Genomic DNA, 26,589 nt, shown 5'->3' on the forward strand with positions numbered 1-26,589 from the left:
TGGAGTTCAGGGTCACCTGTGGGGCCTGGCCCCTGATGTTTTCACAAGCACCTCTGTGTGACAGCCATGCTTGGCCAGGCTGAACCCCTGGTTTAAAGACAGAAGCTCACTCGCAGATACCAGCATAGAGCTTGCAGTTTTCCAGGTGGGAACCTAGGAAGACTTGTTCTGATTTTAATTTGCAGTGACACCTTCTGAAATGTGCTTCAGAAATTAAGAAGTTTAGGTGCTTAAAAAGCAAATTTCTATTTCATATAGAGTATAGCCAATCAACAATATTGGGATAGTTTCAGGTGAACAGCAAAGGGACTCAGCCATTCATATATGTGTGTCCATTCTCTCCCAAACTCCCCTCCCATCCAGGCTGCCACGTAACTTTGAGCAGAGTTCCCTGTGCTCTATAGTAGGTCCTTGTTGGTTATCCATTTTAAATATAGCAGTGTGTACCTGTGCATCCCAAACTCCCTAACTATCCTTTCTCCGCATCCTTCCCCCCAGCAACCATAAACTTGTCCTCTGAGTTTGTGAATCTGTTTCTGCTTTGTAAATAAGTTCATTTGTACCATTTCTTTCTAGATTCTGCATAGAAGGGACATCATACACTATTTCTCTTTCTCTGTCTGACTTAAGGAAGTTTAGGTGCTTTTTAAAAAAGCTATCTGTGCACCCACATTCACAGCAGCAGTAATCACAACAGCCCCGAAGGGAAGCAAGCCAAGTGTCCACCAAAGGACAACAGGCAAGCACAATTCGGTCTGGACCTGCAATAGCAGGTGATTCAGCCTTAAAGAGGAAGGAGGTTCTGACACCTGCTGCAACCCGGATGAACCTGGAAGACGCCGTGCTCAGTGAGAGAAGCCACACAAAACTAGACAAATGCTGTGTGACTCCACTTACAGGAGGTCCTTTGAAGAGGCAGATCCAGATACAGAAAGTGGAAGGGTGGTTACAGGGGCTGGAGGAGGGGAGTGAGGAGCAGTCTAATGGGACAGAGTTTCTGTTTTGCAAGATGAAAAATTTATTTAGAGTTTGGGGATGGTGCTGGCGATGGTGCATGGTGATGGGAGTGAAGTTAATACCTGTACTGTGCACTCAGGAAGGGCTGAGATGGTCAAGTTTATGTCGTGTGTTATTATTTTTGTTGTTCAGTTGCTCAGTTTTGTCCAACTTTTTTACCACCCCCTAGACTGTATCCCACCAGGCTCCTCTGTCCATGGGATTTCCCAGGCAAGACTACTGGAGTGGGTTGCCATTTTCTCCTCCAGGAAATCTTCCCGACCCAGAGATCGAACCCTCATCTCCCGCTTGGCTGGTGGATTCCACCAGGGAAGCCTGTGTCATGTGTATTTTGCCAGACTTGAAAACATTTAATTTCAGATTAATAAAAATCATCTGTCTGTTTTAATAGTTTAAACAAAAACAAATTTATAAAGAAGAAAGTTTAAAGATTACCACTTGGTATTGAGATGTGTTCTCTTCTTAGTGTGCATGTAAACGTGAACACACATGGGCACACACACACACACACACACACACACACACACACACACACACACATACACACAGTGATCTTGTTCTTCCCCGGTTTTGCTTGGTCAGTTTCACACGGACTTTCAGCGAAACTCTTTCAGGCAGGTGGAGCAAACCACTTGTTCACTGGGCCACACGGAACAGCCGAGTTTGGAGTCTGAGTTACAGCCTCGACACACCTGCAGCCTTGTGACCTGGACCGGCTCCCTCGTTTCAGGTTGTCTTAGAAACACGATGATGCCCAGTCCCACTGGAGCCCCTGGAACATGGTGCTGATATTGAGGGGCCCAGGGTACCACCTGCCTGGACCTCTGGGTCGGAGTCATCCCAGCTCCCCTTACTCCCTTCTCTGAGCATCAGGACCTGAGGCTTGGCAGTCACCGCGGCTGCACCCATTGGGGGGTTTTCCCTCCAGGCAGGGATGGCAGAGTGGCGACACCTCCCCAGCACCTGAACCGGGCAGAGGAATGGACAGTCCTCATGAGTCTGGGAGAGGCACTGAGTCCAGCTCAGAGCCACCATGGGAAGGTCTCTGCGGGCATCCTGGGGGAAATCGAGTTAGGCTGGCTTGTTCCAAATAACACGCTGTATTCAATTTCACTCTGTGCAACATTTGCTGTCTGGGCCGCCATGATTTGCAGAATAGATTTAAGAAGATCTGTTTAGTTGAAACAATAGGAAAGCAGGGGCTGAGGGCGGGGTGGGGAGGGCTGGTACAGCTCGTGGGTGTCTCAGTTCAGTTTTGTCACAGCAGATGCTGACCTTGGGCTGGCCTGTCTGTGTCGAGGGGCCTCTGCATCGCCCTGTGGTTGGTTGCCTATAGCTGTTTCACACGAGGGCCTCGGAGGGGAGCGGCCTGCACCATGTGCTGGCCGTGCCGGGGGAAGGCCTGAGTCTGCGCCTGTGCTGAGTTCAGCCTGTCCAACGAGGACATGTCTGACCATCCACTTTCAAAACCAGCCCGGTGGAGTCTGGTTTCCACAGTCGCCCTAAGCGTGTGGTTAACTGGACGTCCCCCAGCTTATCAAATAAACGATCACGTGTAAGTACAACCCCAGCCAGATTTGATGCATTTCAGAAAGCGTGCCCACATCAGACCCTTCCAGACTGTAAAGACGGAGAGAAGACGTCTGTCTGGAGAAAGCAGAAAGAGAACAAGTTGAGGGGAACATTCGAGGTGGGGCTTACAGAAGCGGGGATGTGACACATAGATGGGGAGGTTGGTTCCCAGCTTATGTTGCCCTTGGGCTTGTAAACCAAACCCTCTGCTGCTGGCTGGTTCTGGTGACGGACACTGTGCCCCTGGCTTGTTTCATTTCTTGACTCCACTTCTCAAAGCTGTTCACCACTGAGAACTCAGAGATGGAGGTTTTATTACAATGAATGTGCCTGATCACTGGAGACCCACATGAACAAGTGTGATTCCTGGTCTTCCCTTCATCACCTGTTTGTGAATGGGTTACAGTCATGGCGTTTTGGGGGATACACTTAAAAAGAATTTTCATTAGAGTATAGTTGATGTACAATGTTGTATTCATCTCTACTGTATGGCAGAGTGATTCATTTGTACATATACATCTATCCATTCCTTTTTAAGGGGCTTCCCAGATGACACTAGTGGTAAAGAACCTGCCTGCCAGTGCAGAAGATGTAAGAGATGAGGGTTCAATCCCTGGGTCAGTCGGGAAGATCCCCTGGAGGAGGACATGGCAACCCACTCCAGTAGTCTTGCCTAGAGAATTCCCAGGGACAGAGGAGCCTGGAGGGCTACAGTCCGCAGGGTGGCGAGGAGTTGTGATACGACTAGAGTGCCTTAGTACAGCATAGCACTCTTTCTAAAATGCTTTCCCCACATAGGTCATTACAGAGTATTGGGTAGAGTTACCTGTGCTACACAGTATGTCCATACTAGTTATCTATTTTGTATATGAGTGTCAATGCCAATCTCCCAGTTTATCCCTTCCTCCTTTGCCCCTGGTAACCGTAAGTTTGTTCTCTCAGGCTGTGACTCTATTTCTGTTTTATAAATAAGTTCATTTGTACCATTTTTTTTTAAAGATTCCACATGTAAATGACATCACACGCTATTTCTCCTTCTCTGTCTGACTTACATTACTCAGTATGACGATCTCTAGGTCTGTCCATGTCTCTGCAAATGGCATGATTTCATTCTTTTTGTGGCTGAGTAATATTCTACAGTATATAAGTGCCACATCTTCTTTGTCTATTCCTCTATTAGTGGACGTTTAGGTTGCTTCCGTGTCCTGGCTATGGTCAACAGTGCTGTGGTGAACATACGGGATACAGGAACATGTGTCTTCCAAGTGTGGCTTTCTCCAGATGTATGCCCAGGAGTGGGATTGCTTGATCATATGGTAGCTCTATTTTTGGGTCACAGACTTTATCTTTATTCTAGAAGTTTCTTCCGCACCTCTGACCCACCTGGCTGGCATGGAAGCATGGTTGTCCGAGCCTTCTTGGACTTTGGGCTAAAGCAGGATATCCTGCCTTCCCCTCGTCCTGTCCACAGGAGGCCGGACTCCCCAGCCGCCTCCTGGCGGGAGCAAGGATGGTCAGCTACTCAGTATTCTAATATTAAAGAAAGGGTGGGCGATGGGTGCAGAGTCTGGGGTGAAAGGTGCTTTGTGGAGGGGGATCTTTTATTGTTTCTCTGTGGGACCTTGGTCAGCAGTGTGATTTGCCATCAATTTCCTGGTGAAGGAAAGACACTTTGCCTTCCTCTGTGTGAGTGGGCAGATCACTGCTGGAGATGATTCAGTTATCAAGATCCTGGGGCCCGAGACGGGAGTCTCCCGTGAGCACCACCGTGTTGCTATGCTGTCTCAGGGAATAATAAGGTAGTGTGTGCTTATAAGCCGGCTTCCTGATGTTTGGCCAAAGGAGACAACTGTACCTGAACCAGCTGAGGGCTTTCTTTCCTCCAGCACCCGAGATGTGCAGGCCCCAGAGGATGTGTGTGTTGAAGGCTGCGGCTTTTTAGAACGAGCGAACAAGCAGTGTCTCTCCTAACTGAGGACCAGGAGGGCTGTCGAGCCCCCATCTCTGGTTTGCTTTCTGTTCACCTTCGAGTCCCCTCACCCCTCTGCCTTTCTGTCTCCATCTGGGAGCCGCCGTCACTTTGCCAAGATATCTTCGGTCTGAATACAGTAATGTGTGGAGTCCTTTCAGCTGCTTTGTCATTAAAAAGCATTTATTCAGCACTTAACATAGTGTGGCACAAAGAGAATTATAAAGACCCGGCCCTGCCTGAGAGATTATATTCTAACATTTTCTTAGAAAGGCAGAAACTCGGCAGCTGAGGGAAGCCACCACTCAGAAGTTACCTTCTGTTACGTGACACACAGAGCAACAGCAAAAGTAATGAACAAGAACTGATGTGGCAGGAAGCCCAGTCGTCAAGATGGAGGGCATGTCAAAAACACGGATAAATGGGGACTTCCCTGGGAGTCCATATTAGGACTTCGTCTTCCAATGCAAAGGGTACAGGTTAGATCGCTGGTTGAGAAGATCCCACATGCCTCCAGGCCGAAAAACCAAACCATAAAACAGAAGCAATATTGTAACTAATTCAATAAAGACTTAAAGGATAGTCCACATCAAAAAAAAATCTTTTAAAAAATACCGACAAATGGTTGGAACTTTCTCAACTATCTGGAACTAAGTCCTACAGGAACCTTGTTTTCTGTAAATGAAGTTGCCAAACATCTGGCCCACTGGGACCCATGCAAGAGGGAGACCCCAGGGCATGATTCTCTGGGGGGTGTTGCTTAGGATCCTGGTATTTGGGTTCCCGTCACTGTCTCTTCTTTCCACCACTACTCAGACACACCCAAGTCCCCAACCCTGCAAGAAGTCAGGGACTGCTCCAAGGAGCAGGCAGCTGGCATCCCATCCTGAACACAGTGGTCAGAGCATTGTGAGCCTTCGTGAGAAAGATCCAAGCCGAGCTGGGCGTGGATGGAGCCCCAGGGAGTGAGGCTGCTGTACAGAAGCCCGCCACCAGTCCATCTGTGTGTGAGTCATCCTGAGGACTCGTGAGTGTCCTCTGACTCCCCAGCAATTAAGCGCTCTGAAAGGTTGGCCCCAAGGAGGAGAATGCCCTTCGCTCCCCGAGTGCTGGAGAAGGTAGCGATGCTTTGTAGGCTGCTGACAAAATTGTTTCAACTTCTCCTTAGGGGAGCTGCACCCCCGAAGTATCACACACACACATATATACACACACACAGGTTTCTTCAGAGAAGTAGTAATGCTGCCAGGAAAGGAATTAAATTAGCTGTTATTTGTGCTTTTCTTCATAGTTTACAGCATCCTATGCCCAGTTTGATCTCAACTGACACCACAAACTAGCTCTCGTGTAGGTGATTCTATGATGGGTGGTTGGTGAGGTTGATGGTGGGTGGATGAGACTGTGGGTCACCCTTACACAAATGTGGAAGCTGGGACTCAGAGGTTAGGAGACAGGGACCAGTTCTCTGAGCTGCTCTTGCCTTTATCTCTGGGAGAGCATCAGCATTCTAGAGCTCCTGTATCTAAGGACACTTGCTGGGGACGACTTTTTCAAGGAAGATTTCAAGCTCCATCTAGAAATCTGGATTTCCTGTCACTATCTCACAGGTTTAAAGTATTATTATTAGTCACCATAATACACAGTGTGGTTAAAACCTAACTCGTGGCTGCTAGTAATTCCACAATTGTCATTGTTTGTCCCAAGGAGGTTCTGGCTGGAAGCCAGGAGCCCGGATGGCCCTTTGCTGGACTTGGGTCTTGAGCAGTGATTCAGTGCATGGAGCTTGACTCCCCCTTGCCACCCCCAGCCCCACTGCTATTCCTGACTCTCTCCACATGTTTCAAGCGTGCTTCTGCCATTATGAGGGCTCTTGAAAACGGCCAACACAGCACAGACTCCTGTCTAGTGAGTGTGTATGTGAGGCGAGGTCTGAAGGCTGCCCCTGGATCCCTGTCCAGGTGAAAGATGCTCAACCTGCCCCAGATCTGAAAATGTACCTGAGATTAATGGTCAGTGATTGGTGAGACTGAGATCGTACCGCCGTACTCACTGTGCACCCTGTCCGCCTGCAGGGAGGCGCTGAGCACATGTTCCTCTCAGACCCTGGCCCAGCCACCATGCCTCCTCCTCTTCGCCCTGTCCCCCTCCCCTCCTCCAGCCAGGATGTCCTTCTAGCTCCCCTCCCCCGCTCCAAGACCAGTTCCCGGAGAGAAGCTTCCTACCCTTCAGTATCAGTTTTTCCCAAGAACAGTAGTGACTCCACTGCTAAATGTGGACTCTCTGGGGCTAAAGGGATTTCCCAGATGGGCGGTGTCACCCAGTGACTCAGCCCGTGTGATTTGTGGTCGGATGGCCTGAGTCTGAGTCCTGGGTCCGCTTTTTACCAACTCTTGGCAGGTTAGCCTTTCTAAGTGCAGAACGGAGAGCTCGATGTTGCCCTGCCCTTGGGTTCACACGAAGTCTCGGGCCCGAGCCTGGACTTCCCCCACATCCCAGCTCCATCTGCCCCTCCTGATAGCCCCACAAGGCCTCTTCAATTCCAGGCCACTGGACGAAGTGCTGGCCAGGCAGGAGAAGCCAGAGTCCTTTTACCAGCAGTGTCTTTGCCGCCCGAGAGGGGACCCCTCACATTTGTTGGAGTTGATTCACTACGTTGTATTGATGGGTTGATTCTGAGGCATGCATTTTCCCTCTGAAGTTGATCGTCTTGAAAATCAGGGTGCATTTTACACTGGAGGGGGTGTTGAGAACAGCCGGCACCATCTTTTCTTTCTTAGTGGTCCTAAAGGTGATAGGCTTGTGTTACAATCTGACTTCCTGAATTTGGTGAAATGCACTAGTAACTTTTTAAAATCTGAGTTTAGATCCCTTCAACTCAGATATCAAACAGTCGCTCAGGTCTGGTGAATCTCAATGAAGGCTCTTCCCGGGCTCCTGCCTGGGCACCAGTCCGGTATCCCCAGGCACGGGATCTGTCTGGGTGAGGGAGCAGCAGAGGAAGGGTTTCCGGGTGTTGGGGGCATGGCGAGGGTGTAAGTGACCCTCGGGATTTGTCTATGCCAAAGCCCAGGTGGCTACAACAACTCTGTGTCTGTTTGGCCTCTGAGACATCTTTCTAACACCTTCCAAAGGGAGTCCTCCCCTCCCCCACCCTGTGTCATAGTTAGGCGTGGCTTGCTTGGGTTTAGTGAGCATGGCTGTGTACCAGGCATGGGGTCAAGCACTGGCACTGATCATTAGCAACCTGTTAATAAATATAAATCCGCTGGAAGTCAACGCTGCTCTTTCTTGGTCTCACTGGTGAGAAAGCAGGCTTAAGAGGGATCTCCCCTTCCCAGGCCTTGAACTCAGGTCTGTCCAACTTGGCACTCACGGTGTGGACCCCTGCCTGCTCCTCTCTCCCATCCTGAGCTGCCAGAGTAGTCCTTGCCTGCTCCCCCATTTTGGCCATTGTGTTGGTGACACAGCAGTGACACCGGAGCTTGAGTTTACAAGAAGCCATGTGCTAGGAGTGGCAGGTTATAGACCCGGGAGGTCAGGGATGGAAAGGGACGCTCAGGCCAGACTTTGAGCCTTTGCAGGTGGCTTCATCCCTCTCATCTGGCTGCCCCATCCCGTCTCTCCACCTCTGTCCTTTGTCGGCGTGACACCTGGGCAGCACAGAGGCTATTGGCCTCTCCTCCAGGCCGAGTTGGCCCGAGCGGTCCAGGCTGCGGTCCAGACCAGGAGGCGCCTGCACTGGTGCGGCCGCAGCAGGAGTGTGGGAGACGGGACACACCGAGGGCAGGTGGGCCATTGTGGCTTTACACCTGGGCTGTGACGTTGAGGAGGAGGTGGGAGTGAAAACCCCGGAAGAGACAAAGGACAGGGGCACGTCTGAGCGGAAGAAACTGTGGATCTGAGACTGAGAGCCCACTTGAGGATCCAGGAGGCTGCCATGGTGATGAGGGGGGCATGAACGTTACACCCACCCTGACCTCAGGCAGCCTCCAGTCCAGCCTGTCCACGCACACCTGATGTGTCCTCTTTCTCTCCTGATCACTTGGGGCATCTGTGCTTTTCTGGATCAGAGGGGGCTTTGTAACTAGAATGTTCCATTTTGATTTGTGTGGCTTTTTTCCCCCCATTGTCAATCACCAAGCCACTAATATGGTTCCCCACGACAAGAAGAAGGTAACAAGTGACTCCTGTGTGGAGTTAAGTCCTCTTCTGAGTATTTGATTTGTAATAACTCCTTTAATCCTCAGAACAACCCTGCCAGGAAGGTTTGTGAATATCCCCATTTTGCAGAGGAAGAAACTGAGGTTAAGGACCTCATCCAAAGATCCACAGCAAAGAGGTGTTGGGCCGTCATTCTGCCTCCAGTTTCTGACTCCAGAAGCCTCTTGCTTCCCCATGATCAGTGTTATAATCATTTGTTCTTCATCGTGTGAAATTCTGCGAGGGTGTTTTTGGAAATCATTTGGGCAAATACACACACAAGAGCCATGCGCTGATGAGGGGAGAAGGGAATTGGCTTACGTGTTTTTCTCTCTCGTGTCTACGTGGGTGATTCATTGGCATGAATGTCACCCCTCTCCCAAGGCTGCACACGGATTCTGGGAGGACCTGTGTGGAATTCATTTTTATATTCATTGTAGTCTCTAAGCCAATCCTTAAACACAGTAGGTGCTCATAATTTCATATTTTCACAAAAACATGAAATCATTTCTAAAGTTGATGGATGCATTTGGTAACCATTTCTCACTGAAGCTATTCATTTCTAAAAACAATGAAGAGGAGAACATTTAAATACGTGAATCATAAGCCAGGGTTACAGTTGAATCAGGCTTTGATGGTTTTCAAATTCCTTCCACGCAGCCGTCTCATCTCGCCTCCGTGCCAGCCCTGTGAAGTGCAGGACATGTTGTTTTCCCAATTTAATTATGGGAAGACCGAGGTCAGAGACGAGAGATCTGCCCAAGGTCACAATGTTTCTTTGGAGTTATTTCGCTGTTAAAATCAGAGCAGAGGTGAAAACCACCATCTCCTGGTTTCCTCTTTCGTGAGCAGTCGGGCCACAGACCTGCTGGGTTCCGAGCTGGGCCTCAGGGCCCGATGACGAGCACTAGGCTTGAGCAGCAGGTGTTTTGGTTCCTGTGTTTTTGGTCAATAAGACCATCTAGCACAGCACTCTGCACAATGCAGTTCCCACCAAGCAGGCCAGTCCAGGGTGAGACGAGAGCTCCTGACAGAATGCACATCAGCTACGTCTGTAAACGCGGTCTAGGCTTACATCAGAGTTGAAAAGTGGTAGAGAGAGTTCCCTCAGACCCTTCATGCAGCTTCCTCTAGTGTCAGCTTCTCACGTAATTAAAATATAAGGGTTCAAACTGAGAAATTACCAGTGGTATGAAGTGTGTGTGTACATACACAGTCCCTTCAGTCCTGTCCGACTGTTTAGGATGCCATGGCCTGCCAGGCTCCTCTGTCCATGGGACCAGAATGTTCAGGCAAGAATACTGGAGTGGGTAGCCATTTCCTCCTCTAGGGCTTCTTTCCAACCCAGGGATTGAATCCACGTCTCCTGCATTGCAGGCAGATTCTTTACCTGCTGAGCCATCAGGGAAGCCCACCATTGGTAAGATGTGCCGAGTCACCCAGTCGTGTCTGACTCTTTGCGACCCCATGGACTGTCGCCCGCCAGGCTCCTCTGTACATGGGCATTCTCCAGGCAAGAATCCTGGAGTGGATTGCCATGCCCTCCTCCAGGGGATCTTCCTGACCCAGTAAGTATTGGCACAATACTTACAATTAAATTCTGACTCCATTGATTTCACCAGTTTTCCCACTTGCGTCCTTTTTCTGGCCTGGGGTCTAATGGGGATCCCACATGTCTGGTCATCATGTCCATTGAGTCAATGATGCCATCCAACCATCTCATCCTCTGTCACCTCTGTCCTCTGTATCCTTTCTTTGTTCAACCTCTCATTTGCATCATGATCCTGCTTATCTTGCTCTACATATCTCATTGCCCACGTTGTTCCAGCTTCAGCCAGTCCGAGGTCTTTGGGGACTGACTCTGACCCTCCTCTGGCTCCCTGCCTCTTTCCAGCATTTTCTTGCTTTCGGACCACCGAGTGCTCCAGGTGCATCTTGAATCTTCCCTGCCCGAGCCTTGGAATCAAACGCCTCTTCCTGGTTCCTCTGTCTGGAGAAGAGTGTTTAAAAGCCAAGACCTGAGCAGCAGCTGTGCTCATTGCTCTCTGTGACTTGTTTACGTCGGCGCTTCTGTCTTAAAGGAAGCAGTGTGTCTGTCCACGAGGTGAATGGGAATCAGCCAGCATCCTGTCTTGTTGTGAACCAGGGACACCAGCAACCCCGCCACGTGGAATCTTAAGAATCTGTCACGTGTTCATGTGACCCATCTGGTGGCAATTTAGATTCTACTGAGTTCAAGTCATGAGTCCGTGTGGCTCTTTCACTCTGTGCCAGGCCTTGCGTCAGGTGCTGGGTTTACAGTGGTGGGAAAGTCCTGCTCCCGGGGAGTTTATAATATCTTCTGTTCAGTCTAGGAGACAGGACTTCTTTTTCGGTCACTGCAAATTAGGAGAACTCATTTCAGATTATTCAGCATTCTAAAGCCTTGCAAATTCAGCCTTGCGGGGGTGGTTCATTTTGATTTCAGATTCAGAGGCTGTTAGACTGTGAAGAGGCTGTTCCCCAGCCTAGGGCCTCCTGGCGCCGTGAAGACCTTTGCCCACAACTCGGTTCTGACGTGTAGTCTCTGACTCCTTCAGGCTCCGTGCAAGGAAGCCAGGGGTGTGTTCTTTGACCTGAAAAGAACTCTGGAGCCTAACTGCTCCCTCTGAGTGCCGTGTGAACCATCATCTGCAGGTGGGTGGGCGTCTGCCGCCGAAGAGATGGAACTTGCTGCTGGAGTGGGGCTCCACCTCCAGGGCCTTCCCGTGGGGCTGGGCCTCAGGGGTGGGCGGCCTCTTCCAACAACTCTCACACCCCAAAGCATCCCTTCAGCAGAAGTGCATTATCAGAGATTGTGCGGCTTAACTTTAACCCACTGCCACATGGAATTGGATCCCGGTTCAGGTGGAAGGAGATTGATGGATAGGAATGTGGGTTAGGTCACGGGGACCTGTCTTCCCCTACTCCCACTTCTTCTGTTTCCCGTCTGGCTTCACATAATCTGGCATTATTCCAGAGCTTCCCACACAGGCTGGTTCTCAGTATTTCCTTGAACTTTGTGAACCCGGATAGACCAAGAATCCCCAGCGTAGCTCAGAAATGGGTCCCCACAAGGAGGATTCTGCTGGCTGGATGGTGCAGTCCTTTCACACAAGTTGGATATCTGGAGGCATCTTTGGTCTCCTTTAGTTTGGAGAGGTGAGGATGCTGAAGACTCATGCTGAGTCCTGGCTGCCCTTCGCGTTGGTCCCCTCTGGTACCAGGTGATCACGTGTCTTCTGTGTCACTGGACTGATGCAAAGTGTACACACGTTGGCCGGCTCGCTGCCTGTTCTCAGGAGGAGGGGACCCGCAGGCTGTGGGCAGGTCAGTTGCCATGCACTTGGTTTGGAAGCCTGAGGGCGGCAGGCCTTCCGTGTCTGCCTCGGAAAGTAACGTGGGACCCAGGCATACAAGAGCTTCTGCCAGAGGCGCCTGAGATGGACAACTGGGCAGACGCCCCTCAGCCCTGGAGCCGTCCCCCAGCTGCTCTCCCAGCCTCGAGCCTGGCAGATGACTGGGGCCTGGGCGTCTTAGTGCCCATCTCCATTTCTGTTTGGTGGTTTTCCCAGAAATTTTCTGTGTATGTGTGTGTGTGTGTGTGTGTGAATACAGGAAATCCAGTTTAGAGAACAGCTTTGTATGCCCCGTCCTGCATGTATGCAGTGCTCTGCCCTTGAGAATTTTAAATGAGCTGACCTACATAGCCTATTTCAATTAAAAGTGACAGAGAGCATAGCCTGGCGAGAGCTACAGGGCAGGGAGGAAAAGATCCCTCCCAGGAGGAAGGCAGAGTGACAGAGGGGACAGGAGGTTGTGGGTGGGATGCCTGGACTCCCTGACACACCGGCGGGGCTGAGATCCTCATGCACGTGGCTTCTCGGTGGCCCTGGCCGTGGACCCCTCATCTTTGTGGGATTGGGGCTGGCTCCTCTCTCTCCTGGGGGAGGGTCAGGCAGCAGTGTTCCTGCATCTCTGCACTTGACAGAGGGCAGTGCTCACCCCCTCCAGTGGGTCCTGGAGAGCTGGGTCAGGGAGACGTGGGAAAGAGATGCCGCTCATGGCACAGGGCAGCCTTTCTGGCATTCTTACTTTCCACTTTCCCTACTGATTCTGCAGAAATTCCTAATTAGCTCAGTTGCTCTACCAGGACGACAAGCGCACATCTGGAGCTATGGAGGCAAGAGAACAGCTCTGCCTACATCCGGCCAATTTTCTCCACTTCATGCCAGCTCCTCGGCTGGGCGCTGCACCAACCTGACACTTGGGGGGGAACGGAGGGGTGCCAGGGGCTGGAGCAACTCAGGGCTGATGGTTTCACCCAGAAAATCATGGGTTAGATATTTTTTAAATTGCTGGCTTGTTTTGGAGCTGTGTTTTTTCTGGTGGGAGGGCGGGAAGTGGTGCAATCATGGAGGTCTACCCATGCTGTCTGTGCGATGCTCCTACATGATGACTGCGCTCACCTAGGGCTGCGACCGGCTGAAGCAGCGAATTCTTCAGAATCCATCCCCACGGCTCCTCGGGTGTTGGATACAGAGCAGGGCCATGTCAGGTTGGGGTGGGGAGGGGACAGGGATAGAGTGATGAACAAAAGACTGTCTGTGTCATGTCGGAAGGAGGCGGTGGGTGCACAGCAGATGTAGAAGCTGCCCCAGGCTCCACTCTGCAGGTCTGGCTCCATGCCCCATTCTGCCCATTCTATCCACTCACTGGCCATGGGCAGTGCTCATTATGGGACAGGCACTGTCCTCAGCTCTTCACATGGATTTACTCACTCAGGGCACTTAGAACCCAGTGAGGTCAGCATTGCTGTCATCCCGTCTTACAGAGGAGAACTTGGAGGCACTGAGAGGTTCGTAAAGCTGCTTCTGGAGCGAGGCTTCGCACCCAGGCATTTGGTCTGCTGAGCAGAGGCGCTCGCAGGCCGCCCAAGTCCCCTCCTACTCCAGCACCCTGGGCTTTCAGAGATGGAGAATCTCTGTCCCTCTGACCAGTGCCTCTCAAACCTGCCTTTGCATGTGGCTCATTGGGGACCTTGGTAAAATGTCCATTCAGGTCCAGCACTTGGGAGCTGGCCTAAGTCTCCCATTCCCAACAAGCTCCTGGGTGATGCCCGTCCCTGTGGCTGACCTGTGGTCCACACGTGGAGGAGTGAAGCCCGGGACCATCCTGTCTGGCATTTGCTGCCAGACTGTACTTATGGGACTTCCCTGGTGGTCCAGTGGTTAAGACTTTGCCTTCCAATGCAGGGGTTGCAGGTTCAATCCCTGGTCGGGGAGCTAAGATCTCACATGCCTTGTAGCCAAAAAAACAAAAGCAGTGTCGTGACAAATCCAATAATGACTTTAAAGACAGTCCACATCAAAAAAAAAAAAAAAAAAGCTTATACTTAAGCAGCTGTGGTGGAAACCCCTGACATTTAAATAGAGACATTTTCAGCAACAGGGCAATACCAACACAAACTTAACAAGTGATCTGTTGGAAAAGAAAAGGGCCACAGTGTCAGAAGTAATCAAGTTTTATATAAAAACCAATTCTCTTAGACATTAATGGAATGTTCCCTCTTCCCATGTCTCAGCCAGGGGTCTTTCTCCTGTTCTTGGGCTCAACCCAGCACTTCCAGGTTACTTTCAGCCCTCATTCTTCTGAGTCACCTTGATGCATAGTTCTCCCAGCCACACCCCAGCAGTGTACCAGGGATCAGACACTCAGTCAGACTCCATCACAAAAGCAGGATCTCCATGGCAACCATATCCTGGGCTTCACGAATGCACCCAGAAGCTTGAACAGAGCTGATCCTTGAGGTGACCCAGGTTGTTCCCCTGGGGAGATGGGGGGACATGGCACCTTGCCCACGCTGGGCCATAGGGTCTTCACCTCTGCACAAGGGAGCTTCCCCTAGCTCTGAAGATTCCAGACATTTGGAACCTGTCCCACTCACTGTAATCTTGCTGTTGGCCTCCAGGTGTTTCTAAAATGTCCGGTCCCATGAGGACGCTGCAGTGCTTGGCGATACTCATGTTCTTCTGGTTTGAGTTTTGGTGGCTCATCACCTCTGAGTCTTGCTGTGTTAATGTGTCAATATTTTGGTTCATCTGCTTACTGGTGGTGTGGGGCCTATGGCAGATCCAGTAGGGAGGGGCCAGCAGATGGGACCCCCCTCTACATGGAGACCGTGAGGGGAATCTTGATCCCAGTGTGTAGAGCTGATGAAAGCATGGTTTTCTGGATCAGGGATTTAGCTTGTAAGTTAAGGCCCAATGCTGCTTTCTGTCACTTGGAACAGTGTCCCCCTCCTGCCTGTTCCCACAACTCCATCATTCAGGGGACGACGGTGTAGGCCCACTGTGTCCTTCTCATTTGGATGATGTCATTGGAGAAGCACTCTGTCCTCCCCCCAGCTGAGACCCAGAAGGTGACCTAATGTCTGATGGGGCTGAGACAAAAGAAACCAAGATGGCCCCATGGACCCTGAACACTGGTTCCAGTGGTCACCATTGGGTCGAGAGGAGGCAGTGGACTCAGTAGCACTAGGTTGTCCACAGAACTCCCTGGAAGGCTTCTCTCAGGTATGGACACACCTCACGGGTGGTGCCCAGTGGTCACTGGGTGACCTCTTTGGAGACATTTCTAACTGGGAAGGAGAGGCGGGCCTCCCTGCCTCCTGTGGAGTCTCATTCTCAATGATGCTGCTTTGCCACGATGTGAGCTGGGGAAGACGTGGCTGCAGACGGTGATTTCAGCTGCACTCACCTTGCTCTTCATTTATGTCTAAGCTTCAGGAAGCCAGTGTGCCCAGCGGTACTGCTCTAACACTCAGCGAACCTACATGAGAGCATCTCCAGCAGAACCTTAGTGAACATGTTGCCATCAGCCTGTGTTAAGACCTGCCCTCTGCCCTCCCACTCTCTGCTCTGAAACACTGGCCCCAGATGACGTTCAGGGGAATAAAAGTGACATGGCTGGTTTTAATATCGAAAACCCAACCTTAATAAATGCAGTGTGGATGGCTGCTCCAGTCCGCGAGTTATTTTATGGGGTATTTTTTAGAAGCCAGATGCTGCTGCTGCCTCCAGAGGGTCTTTGTTCAGTGCTCAGCCTTGAAGCCGACAGAATCAGGTTTGGAAGCAAGGATCCAGCAGGTGACCCTGGGGAACTCTGATGTAAGAGGAGCATTTATCCCCCAGGACCCCTAACATGTGCAGTGAGCATGATGAGCATGGAAACCAAGATGTAGCTCCTGGAGTGATGACCCAGGGCAGCTGTGGGGGCTCTTACCCGCTTTGAGGGCAGAGCGTCTCGTTTTTGGCCCCTCAGCTTCTTCTGTGTCACTGGTCAAGTGGGGAACCCCTGGACCTCAGTTTCCTCACCTGTCAGTGCAGATGCTTGTCCTGAGGTTGGTAAGAGACCAGCATGAAATGGCATGCCCCCCCAACCCCCCCCAGCATTTGTCACGTCTACAAGTCATGGCTGCAGCTTCTAGTTGTGTTATAGCGTCTGGGCGAGGTCAGCGGGGCAAGAGCAGGCGGCCAAGCTGGCTAACATGGAGACCTTGAGGTGTGGACAGGACAGTGTAGAATCTCCTGGGGGAGCTGCCTTTGGAGTGCCTGGCTTGGGTCCATCCACCAGAGACCACTGACCGCAGGGGGTAACTGACTCCCAGGAGATGCTGCACACGTGTGCCCCACACCTGTTCACCCCAGAAGGGCTGTGGTGGGGGGAGGCCACAGCTGGGTGTGGGATGGGGGGATCTGTTGGGCAGAGGTCCCACACAGCCCTCAGGGGACAGGTGCTGCGTTCCAGAGGTCCCAGAGGTCACATTTTTCCCAGGGTCACTCTCACCTCCACGGGGTTTCAGCTCCTTCCTGGGCAACCTTGTTTCTAACTGGTGGAGGACTTCACCCCGCCATCTGTTTTTGATCGTCCCTTTCCTCTCCTGCCAGCCACCCTCTCTGCCCCCTACACACCCGCCTCATTTCCCATCTTAGCAGAGGTGCCTGGGTAGGTTTGCAGGAAGCCTGATTCTCTCTCAGAGACTGTGTCCACTGCTGGTCGAGCTCAGCCCTGTGCCCCATCGGTTCCTTGGCTGCATCCGCTGAGCATCTGTGTGAGGGTGGGGGCAGGGAGCCTGATGGTGTCCAGATGGGGGACAGGGAGGACCCGGCCGTGTGCTGACCTCTCCTAGCAGGAGATGCCCACTAGAGGGGCCTCGGGAAAGTGGAAAATGAGATCACGTTAAAATTGAAATGTTCTGAAAAGTGATCTGTGAAGAACTGGACACCCTTCTTTCAAACGGCTCAATTACTCCCAGGAATAGTGTCCGTCCACAGTGAGCGCCAAATTGCTGGGTCAGCTGGGAAATGCTGCTGCTGCTGCAGAATCAATGCTAATTGAATCATTAGGGCATCATCACCCGACAGGCCAGCAGCCCAGGATGCTATGTCCCAGCCCTGCTGGGTCTGGTCCTCAAAGGAGCAGCGAGCCTGCCTGCCCCCCGACGGGCACCTCACTGGAGTCAGGTAGACAGTGTGGAAATTTCCTTCCACTGAAAAACAAGACTTTTTGAAATCCGTGATACTGAATAACCTTGACAAGCAAGAAGTCAGGAGAATTTGCACTGCATTTTGGAAATCTTCGGGTGGGCGCTGTCCTGTGTGAGGATGTATCTGGAGCTTCACTGAAACAGGGAACACCCATCAGAAGCTCTTGGTCTGAGCAGGGGACGCGAGGCAGGGCCTGTGACTGGGCTACAGGCTGGACACCGAGGTCTGGCCGCAGCTGGCTGGGTGACTCCCCCAGGCGCATGGCCTTTGTAAGTTCCCAGTGGCTTCATCTCACACTTGCAAGCCAGTTGAGGAGCCTGACCACCTGGTGCAGGGCTGAGGGGTTCCCATATACCACACAGTGTGCCTGTGTCTCCCTTGCCTGTCAAGCCCAAGCCACACATGTACACACACACACGCATACATATCCATGCATGCGCACACATGCACACACACCCATGCATGCACATGCATACCCATGCATGAACACACAGAGACACACGACTTCTCCCACTTGGTCCGCAGCTCTGTTCTGTGCCAGCTCCAGCCTCTGCCCCATGTCATTTCCTCCTTCTGCAGAACCTCCTCCTTGTCCTCCACGTCCACCTCCCCTCTCCAAGCTGTGTGCTCCCTTGGTCCCTCTCCCATGGGCTGCCACCTGCACTGTTCTGCCCTGGACCCCCCTCTGTGTGTCACCCTCTTGGCCCTGGTGGCCCGCCCACTGCCAGGTGCCCAGTGGAGATTTATGGCAAAGGTTAGCCTGTGATGCCCTCACTGCCCCGCCCAGCCCATGTGTGTCCCTTCTTCCCACCCCAGCTCTCACCCACTGCCCCTGCCCCACCTGCCCTTCCAGCTCGGCTGTGATTGCCTGGGGGCTGGTGAGCAGAGCAGGTGCAGAGTGTTTGGCCAGAAAAGAACCCGCGAGAACACCGCTGGTGGGTTGTACTTATGGGCAGAAATCCCACAAACATCCCTCTTCTCTGCAGGCCCCTTGGCCCCCGTCCAGGGGAAGAAGGCTGTCATCACGCCTCCGTCGTACATGGAAACACTCAGGCCTGCTGCCTCACTTGCCCAACCATCTCTTTTCTGTCTTCTCCATCGGTGGGACGGAGAGAATCACCACGAGGGGCCTTGAGCTGTGCTGTGTGTTTCCCTCTTTTTCCAAACACAAAGTCCCCGCTACCTGGGATATCTTGTTGTCAAGGTGACCCTTTGAAAAAGCTAAATGATAGTGGGAATGTCTGAGCGTGCAGGTATGCGCCGTATATGTGTGCACCCGGGCATATGTGCATGCTTGTGTGTGCACGTCTGTGTGTGTGCACACCTGCATGTGGCACGCGGGTGTGCGCACACACAAACCAGTGAGCGGGAAGGCAGGAGAGAGCTGGAGCAGGGGGATGTGTATGTGATCAATCACACAATGTGAGAAGCCTGGAAAAACAGGTCAGAGGAGCGGCAGGGCCGCCGTCTGTGCTGTAATTCTGAAGTTGGTCCAATGTCTGAGAAGATTAATGAGTGGGGTTTTGAGCTGCTCTGTGCTTTCAGGGGCGGAGCAGAGCCAGGCGGTTCGTTTTTAACCCCACCTTCCTCCACCCTCCCTGCTCAACAGCCCTGCGGGGGAACCACCGACTTGGCCATTTGTCTGTCTGCCCTTGCTCGGAAACACGGATGCGGGCTCTGAGCAAACAGGTGGACACGTTACAAGGCTTCGTCGTGGTCCCTCCCTTACCTGCTGCGTGTGCCATGAGAGCAGGGACATTGCATCTTATTTTATCCCTCCTGGGTCACAGTGGCTCTAGATAAAATGTTACTGGACACCTGAGTTTGCAAAGTATTTAACCTGCTTCTCAGCCGTCAGCACCTCCATCTCCTCTCTGCCCGAGGGGATGTCACCAAGCCAGCCGTGGACGTGTGGCCTCTGAGCTGGAGAAGAAACAGGGCCAGGGTCAGTGCAGACTCAGGAGCATGTGTCCCCTGAAGGTGCTGCGCCCGTAGATTGTCACCGCGAGGAGCGTCCACCCAGCGTTACGAGCCCTTTAGGTCTTTTAAGACAGGAAATCTGGATTTTAGGTGAAACCTACTGCTTCCTGAGTGTGGCTTTAAAATTTTTTTTAACTATGTCAGCCGATGGCAGCCCACTCCCTTCCTGGCTGCAGGCGGTGTCCTCGGCACAGTGTGGGGGTGACAAAGTGGCCTTGTGTGGATGCAAGACTGGGCGTATGTGAGTCCGCCCAGTGCCCAAAACAGACCAGGGGCCCTGACGCCACATCTGGAGTGCTCAGAACTTCCTCCTGAGCCATGCTCACAAGGGTGCCACGTGTCAGGCTTGCCAAGCAGGATGCTGAGTCCCTCACGGCCGTGGTCAGTGGGAGTCACTCCATGCAGGCATTCCTTTATAACAGGCCCTGGAGGAGACTTTCAGCTTGAAATTTTATGAAGACAATAAAAAGAAGCAGAAAACAACAAGATCTACATAAGGGAGAGAGAGCAGTTTTCCATTTACTTACACTTAAGGCCCAAACTGTCCGGGACTGAGTCCCAGTGAAGCCCCAGAGTCACTGGACCAGAGAGCAGCCCCAGCAAGGAGAGGGGTAGTCAGTGCAGAGCTGTGGTTCTGAAGGGACAGCCCAGCCCTGACCTGCTGGCTGCTCTCAGCTGGCGTCCCTGTTCCTGTTTTGGAGTCGGACCACCTCCCTTTCATCTGGGCCTTTGCTCCCAGATGCCTCTTGCGTGGCCCTCATCAATCGAGTCATGAAGGGACCTCAGTGCCCAGGCCGATTTGCAGAAGTGGGGGGGGCATGCTCTTTGCCCATCACCACCCGCCTGGGACGTGGTGTGGACACTGACAGCAGGAAAGTCTGCTCCTCTAGGGTCTGTCCATCACTCTGGACCCGGCAGCTGTCCCCTCCCAGGGCCGCCCAGGCCAGCCGTGGGTCAGGATTGTCCTGTCCACCACCTGTGCCCCACCTCCCCCTCTGTCCTGGTTGGAAGAGGGGTGCAGAGAGCCCGTGGAGGCTGCCCACCATGGGCTGTGCCCACGTGGCGCCCCTGTAGAAACGCGCTGAGGATTACGGGTTAAAGCCGGTAAAGCACTCAGGCCATAAATGTCAAGTTTCATGTTAATAAACAGGGGGATTAGGTTCATTTATGCGAAATGGAGCTCTTCTCGAAATGGACAGTGGGGCACAACTCTACTCCCGTCAACAAAAACAAACAGAGGGGACTGTAAACCCAGACTCATCGCATCCAAGGCTTTATCTTCTTCCCGTCCCAGCGTTCGGGCTGGACTCCTCTCGCGGCTGTAGACTGGGTTCAGCCGCCAAGATGTCGGCCTAGCTGTGTTTGTGTGTTTGATGTCTTTGGAAGCGGAAGTGTTGAAAGGGAGTGACCAGGCGCAGACAGCCCAGCCGAGCCCAGAGCAGCGCCCTGCGTGGTGTCAGAGGTCTGTGCACTGCCGCTCGCACTTCCTCGGGTTTCAGAGCAGCCAGTCCGATCCCCCGGCTCCATCCTCCCTGTCTGTGCAGGACGACCCTTCCCTGGTGCTCAGCTGTTGAGCCCATGACAGCTCTGTGAGATGCTGATCTTATCCCCACTTTACAGATGAGGAAGCCAAGGGGAGGGCCTTGGATGGTTCCCTGAGTTGCATAGGGAGGGGAGGGGCTGTGATGAGAGCCCAGCTGTGTGACAGCTGTGTCCACGCTTTCCCTGCTGCCCTGGTCTCACCCCTGCCTCCCACAAACCCCAGAAACGGCTGCATCCTGGGCTCAGGGCACCCCCAGCTATGGTGATTCTTTTCTTGAAACAGTGCTGGGTGACTGGTGGGGCGGCCTTTCGTGCCCTGGCTTGTATTCCATGGCCATGGCTGTGGGAGCCCCTGGCGGCATCCTGGGAGGTCACACGTGCAGCCCTGCAGCCCCTCTGCCCCGTCAGTCCCAAGGAGCCTTCTCCCAGTCAGTCTGAGTCTCCTTGTCCTTGGACCCCATTTTCCCAGGTGTGGGGTTAATTAGCTCAATCTGCATGTGCCAGACAAGTTAGAACCTTCAGGGAAATTCTTCAGGATTTCCAGGGTGGGGGGAGCATGACGATGCTCCATCTGATGGGCCATCCCAGGTGACAGGACGTGACTGAAGCCCCCGTCCCCCTGGCGGGCACTCTGTCCCAAGCCGCAGCTCCAGGCTCCCCAGCTGTTCCTTGGTTCCCTGTGGGATCTGACTGCAGGACTGTGCAAAGGGACAAAGGAAATCTTTGCTGAGATGTTTTTAGGGCTTTAATCCCTCGTTCTCTTTTCTTCAATTCTGAGCCTCTTTGTCCATCTTCCTTTATTTCTCTGTCACTTTCACTCGCCCTTGTCTCACCTGCAGCTGTTCCTCTTGGTCCCCAAGGGAGGGGAAGCAACTTGGAATTTGGGAACAAAGTGAAAAACCTCGTTGAGGAGGAAGAAGCCCTGTGACCCCAGCAGAGAGTGGGCAGATGGTTGGGGACCTTGGTAGGCCGGGGGGAAAAAAGCTTCTATTCTCTCCATCCTCAAAAAAAAATAGTTATTTCTAAAACTGAGCTGGATTAAAGGGTATCTTTGTCCACTGAGACTTTTTAAGCTAAGTTCTATACGTGTGTATGTGTATCAAGGTGTGTGTTTCTTTAATTGAGAGGGAGATGATACAGTGTAGGTCACCGGGCCGGGCGGCGGCGGGGGGTGGGGTGGGGTGGGGGTGGCCGAAACGTCCCGTGTAGAGTCGTCAGCCCCCACCTCTGCTCTGTGTACCCTGTGCCTCCGTTCACTGAGTCTCTGCCTGCTTTGGCTGCTGTGACAAAATGCACAGATGGGACTCGACCACAGACCTTCCTCTCTCCCACCTCCCCACCTCTGGAGGCTGGATGTCCAAGCTCAAGGTGCCCTCAGTCTCAGCCCCTGGCGAGGACCCACTTCCTGGCTTGCCACCCCATCGCCGTGCACCCAGGGCCTCTCCTGGTGCTGTGGCATCCTCAGCCTCCAAGGTCACTAACCCCCCAGTGGGTCCCGGCCCCCGTGAGCTCATGTAAACCTGATCACCTCCCACAGTCGCATCTCCTGGGACCGTGACGTGGGAGGCTGCAGGGGGTGGGACACAATTCCTGATGCCCACGTCCTGGAGAAGGGACCTTGCTTACAGATACGCGGGTGAGCCAAGTCTCCCCTGCTCAGCCCCCCACTGGCCAAGGGGAGGACCCAGGAGCCTCGGCCAGGGCAGGGAGGCTGGGGTCTCCTAGCCACCCCCTCCCAGGATTGTCCCTCGGCAGCTGGGCTGAGGCCCCAGGGGAACCTCCTTCCCTGGGGAGGGAGTGGGGCCCATGCTGCATATTTCTAGTGAGGAGGCAGCAGTGAGGCGCTGAGCCCATGGTGCCATGGAGACTGACAGGTGGTGTGCGTTGCTAAGTGACGCCCGGGAGATGTGCAGAGGGGACGGCTGCCACTGGAACGGAGCAGTCCCTCCTCTCTGGGGCCCGGTGGGCGCTCATGGTCCACAGCCTTGGTGGGTGTGAGCTCCTGAGGACAGCGACGCCCACCTCCACTGTCAAGAGGTGCTCGGGGAGAAGGGGACCAGGGAAGGGAGAGACACAGGCTCCTCGGGCTACAGGCCCCGTGGGGTGGAGGGGACGGGCCAGCTCGGTGACACCTGAGGGCTGCAACCCCAAGCAAGTTACTGCAACTCTGACCTCAGTTTCTGCATCTGTAATAGGTGGTCGCAGGAGCCCAGGCACAGAGCTGGGCTCTCAGTAAACTTTTGCTGTTGTTACCTCACATTTGACTGGCCTCTTGCTTTATTTAGTAGTTATTGTGCGCACTTATGAGTGTGCCAGGGGTAGGGGGCATCAGCAGAGAGGCCAGGAACACAGACTCTGGACTCAGGTTAAAAAGTGAAAGTGTTAGTCACTCAGTCGTGTCTGACTCTTTGCCCGCCTGGTGCAGCCCGCCAGTCTCCTCTGTCCATGGGATTCTCCAGGTAAGAATAATGGAGTGGATTGCTATTCCCTTTTCCATAGGGTCTTCCTGACCCAGGAATCGAACCAGGGTCTCCTGCATTGCAGGCAGATTCTCTACTGTCTGAGCCACCAGGGAAGCCTGAATCCAGGTTGCCTCTGTTTGAATACCAGCTCTGACACTCACTAGCTGTGCAAACTTGAGCAAGTCAACTGACATCTCTGGACCTTGCTCTTCTCATCTGTGAGATGAATACTCATGGGGCTCTGGTGGGCGAATACAGGTGAAGCAGAAGTTCACAAACACTCCCCCCACCACCATGTTGTAAATAAAGGTTTATTGACACACAGCCACTCCCATTCATTGCATGCTGTCTGTGGCTGCTTGTCTGCAGCAGAGCTGACTGGTTGTGATGGACGCCGTCTTGTCTGCAATCCTGAGGTCTACATCACCCTTCCCCCTTACGGGAGACATTTGCCCCGATCCTGGGAGGTTGAGGTAGTGCTGGGCCCTGAGTAAAGTTTTGAAAAGTCTCCAGCCTTGAAGCTGCCCCACCTGACCCATTCAGGCTGTGTTTCTGTCCTCCAGGGTTTCCTACCACTTCAGGGACCGTGAGGCACTCGCCGTGTCCTGCACCCAGAGCCGCTGCCCATGTGAGTGTGATGGGGCATCTGTGCTGGGCCAGGATGCACCTCTGTCCACAGTCATGTCACCCTGTGAAGGCCAGTGTCTGGGTGTGTGTGTGTGTCTGAGTGTGTGTGTGTGTGTCTGAGTGTGTGTGTGTGTGTCTGAGTGTGTGTGTGTGAGCGTGAACGCCCCACGATCACTTGGTTCCATCTCATCCAAATCTGGGGTGGTGGTGTCAGTCCTGAACCTCTAACGAGCAGAGGAGAGAACAGTTTATAGCATTGCGAGGTCACAGGGTAAAGGGTAAGGGAAGTTGAGTTTCGGGGGAGAACATGGTTCGTCTGACTGTCCACTGCAGGGAGGACAGCAGAAGGCTAGAAGAGCCACCTCAGCTTCAGCAACAGGCCAAGGCAAAGCCTGTCGTAATGAGAAGCAGGTGCGCTAAGGGGGCTCTCCATCCTGGGGGCTTCCCAGCAGGGGCTCCGGATCAGGAAGGGGAGGTTGCTGGCAAGGCCCCGACCCAGGTGGACCCAGGTGGACCACTGTGACCCCTGACCCTGTCACTGACCTTCCCAATACCCTGGCCCTGGCCCGGCCATGGGACTGAGCATGCCCCACTTCTGGTGGGTAGGATGAGAAATGGCTTTACAGCAAAGTGCCCTTCTGGTCTGTGTCTCTCTCGCACAAATAACAGAAACAGCTGCCCTGTGGTGCTCCAGAGGCTGGGATCTTCCCGGCCTCTGTGGAGCAGAAACGCCTTGGGACTCAGATGGAATCAGGGCTGGGGTGAGAGGTAGGACTGCAGATGGACGCAGGGCCCCCCTCCCTTGGGCCCCAGCCTGGCCTCTGTCTGGTCTCTGGTTTGTGAATCTGTGAAACAGACTAAAGAAGCCGTCTCGCCGAGACCTCTTGCTGTAGAAACCCACCCTCATGGGCTGCAGACCAGCCTGGGGAGCTGTGTGGAGGTGGCATTGGGAGGGGGCCATGGAGCCCACCCCACGGCCATCCCCCTACCCCAGGATCTGCGTTGTCGTCTGTGGAGGAGCCGCTGGAGTCCAGTAAGGTCTGAGCCTCCTGTGCGGTCAGAATGGCTACCATGACCCCTTTGTGGGGATTTTTTCTACCAGCAACGGCTGCTCACATGGCTGTCTTCCACTGCTGGGAGCCGGGGCAGGCCTGCTCCTGAGTGTAAACACTCCGGCCGCCTGCAAGAGAAAGTCCAAAAAAGGGCTGGTTACTCGGCATGGCCTCAGCGATCTGGCCGCAGTCAAGGGCCCCTTCCCGTCTTCAGCACTGACTCTGCACAGCACTCAGGTCCCTGAGGTGGGGATGGTGGGTGTGAGGGGGGTGGGCAGGGTGGGGGCAGCGGAGGAAACTGCCTGAGAGCCACAGGCAGGGGTGGGCTTCTGCGTGGCCCGTGGCCTGTCCTCACGTGCCCTCGCTGCTTGTGGACAGTGGGGACGAGCCAGGTGACCCCAGGTGGCTAGGCCATCTGTGTGGGTGGCCGAGCGCACTCCATCCTGCAGGTCATTTGGGCTCCTCCCCTAGCTGAGGCTGAGTGTGGTCCAGGTGTGGGCTCGGGCAGCAGCGTGCTGCGTGACAGGCCTGTGGGGTGGCCCCTCTCTGCTCTCTCCTTTCTCAGCTCGTCTGTCGTTTGCTCCCCAAGGCCTTGCCGGGTCCTTCCAAGGCCTCCTGGGGCATCCTGTCTGAGGCCCGTGGGTTACACCACTCACACCACCACCCCCTCGGCGCACTCACACAGCTTGAAAACCCTGATGACCCTCCACCGCCTGCCAATGTGGTTGCTGCCGTTTAGTCGCTCAGTCGTGCCTGACTCTTTGCGACCCCATGGACTGTAGCCACCCCCCCATGCTCCTCTCTCCACGGGATTCTTCAGCCAAGAAGACTGGAGTTGCCATTTCCTATGTCCTGGCTAAATGGTGCTTCTGTCACAAAGTTCTCTCCAATGTCTACCACATGCCTCTCTTGCTCGCAGTTAAAGGACATTCTTTTATCTCATTGAGAGCAGCTCATAAACTAAAACCTGATGGGAAAAACCTCCCATCCCATATTCCTGATTTATATGACCATCAGAGAGAGAAAACAGCCCAGTAGAAGCCAGGGATCTGGGCTGAGCGGGAGGAGATCGAGAGGGCAGGCTGGGTTGAGGGGCTGGGTCGCTGATTATCAGGATGTACCCTGGGGCATCGGCCAGCCTCACCTGGGCAGTCCTGAGCTGTGCCTGGTTGAGAGCAAAGACCACAGCGGGCCAGAAAAGGTTGCTGGAGGGACTCGGTGTTAACACACAGCTTTCTCTCACTAGCGTGGAATCAGGACCCGTTCATTCTCCTGGAGCTTCACTGTGCATGTCCAGCACAAGCTCAGCTGTGGGACCTCCGGGCAGGCACCCCTGCACCCGGGGCCCCCAGGTCAGCACAGACAGGGGCTTAGAGCAGCAGGAACGCTGGTCAGCAGCAGGGCCTGGAGCATGTGGCCTGAGTCTCCTTGTCTCTGTGCCTCAGCGTCCAGGGTAGGCTGTCCACCACTTTACTTTCCTGTAGAGTCTTCCTTCCTCCCCTTCCCTCCCTCTCCCTTCTCCCCTATCCCAGTCCCCTCTCCCCCTCCCTCTCCCCTCTCCCCCCCTCCCCCCATCTCCCCTTCCCTCTCTCTCTCCCTCC

At 53.6% G+C, this 26,589-nt stretch overlaps 1 protein-coding gene and 1 long non-coding RNA gene across 3 annotated transcripts in view; both read left to right on the forward strand.

The window, feature by feature from the left end:
- The window catches only part of CACNA1C (calcium voltage-gated channel subunit alpha1 C), a 384,443-nt gene that overhangs the window by 107,324 nt on the left and 250,530 nt on the right, over nt 1–26,589 (forward strand). The window lies entirely within an intron of this gene.
- Nucleotides 14,571–15,800, forward strand: LOC145545433 (uncharacterized). The gene is made up of 2 exons (XR_014082077.1): nt 14,571–15,351; nt 15,559–15,800. It is a non-coding gene; the product is annotated as an uncharacterized LOC145545433 (long non-coding RNA).

Source organism: Giraffa tippelskirchi, chromosome 4, assembly GCF_054371585.1.
Source record: "Giraffa tippelskirchi isolate mGirTip1 chromosome 4, T2T-mGirTip1v1.2.pri, whole genome shotgun sequence".
Classification (NCBI taxonomy): domain Eukaryota; kingdom Metazoa; phylum Chordata; class Mammalia; order Artiodactyla; family Giraffidae; genus Giraffa; species Giraffa tippelskirchi.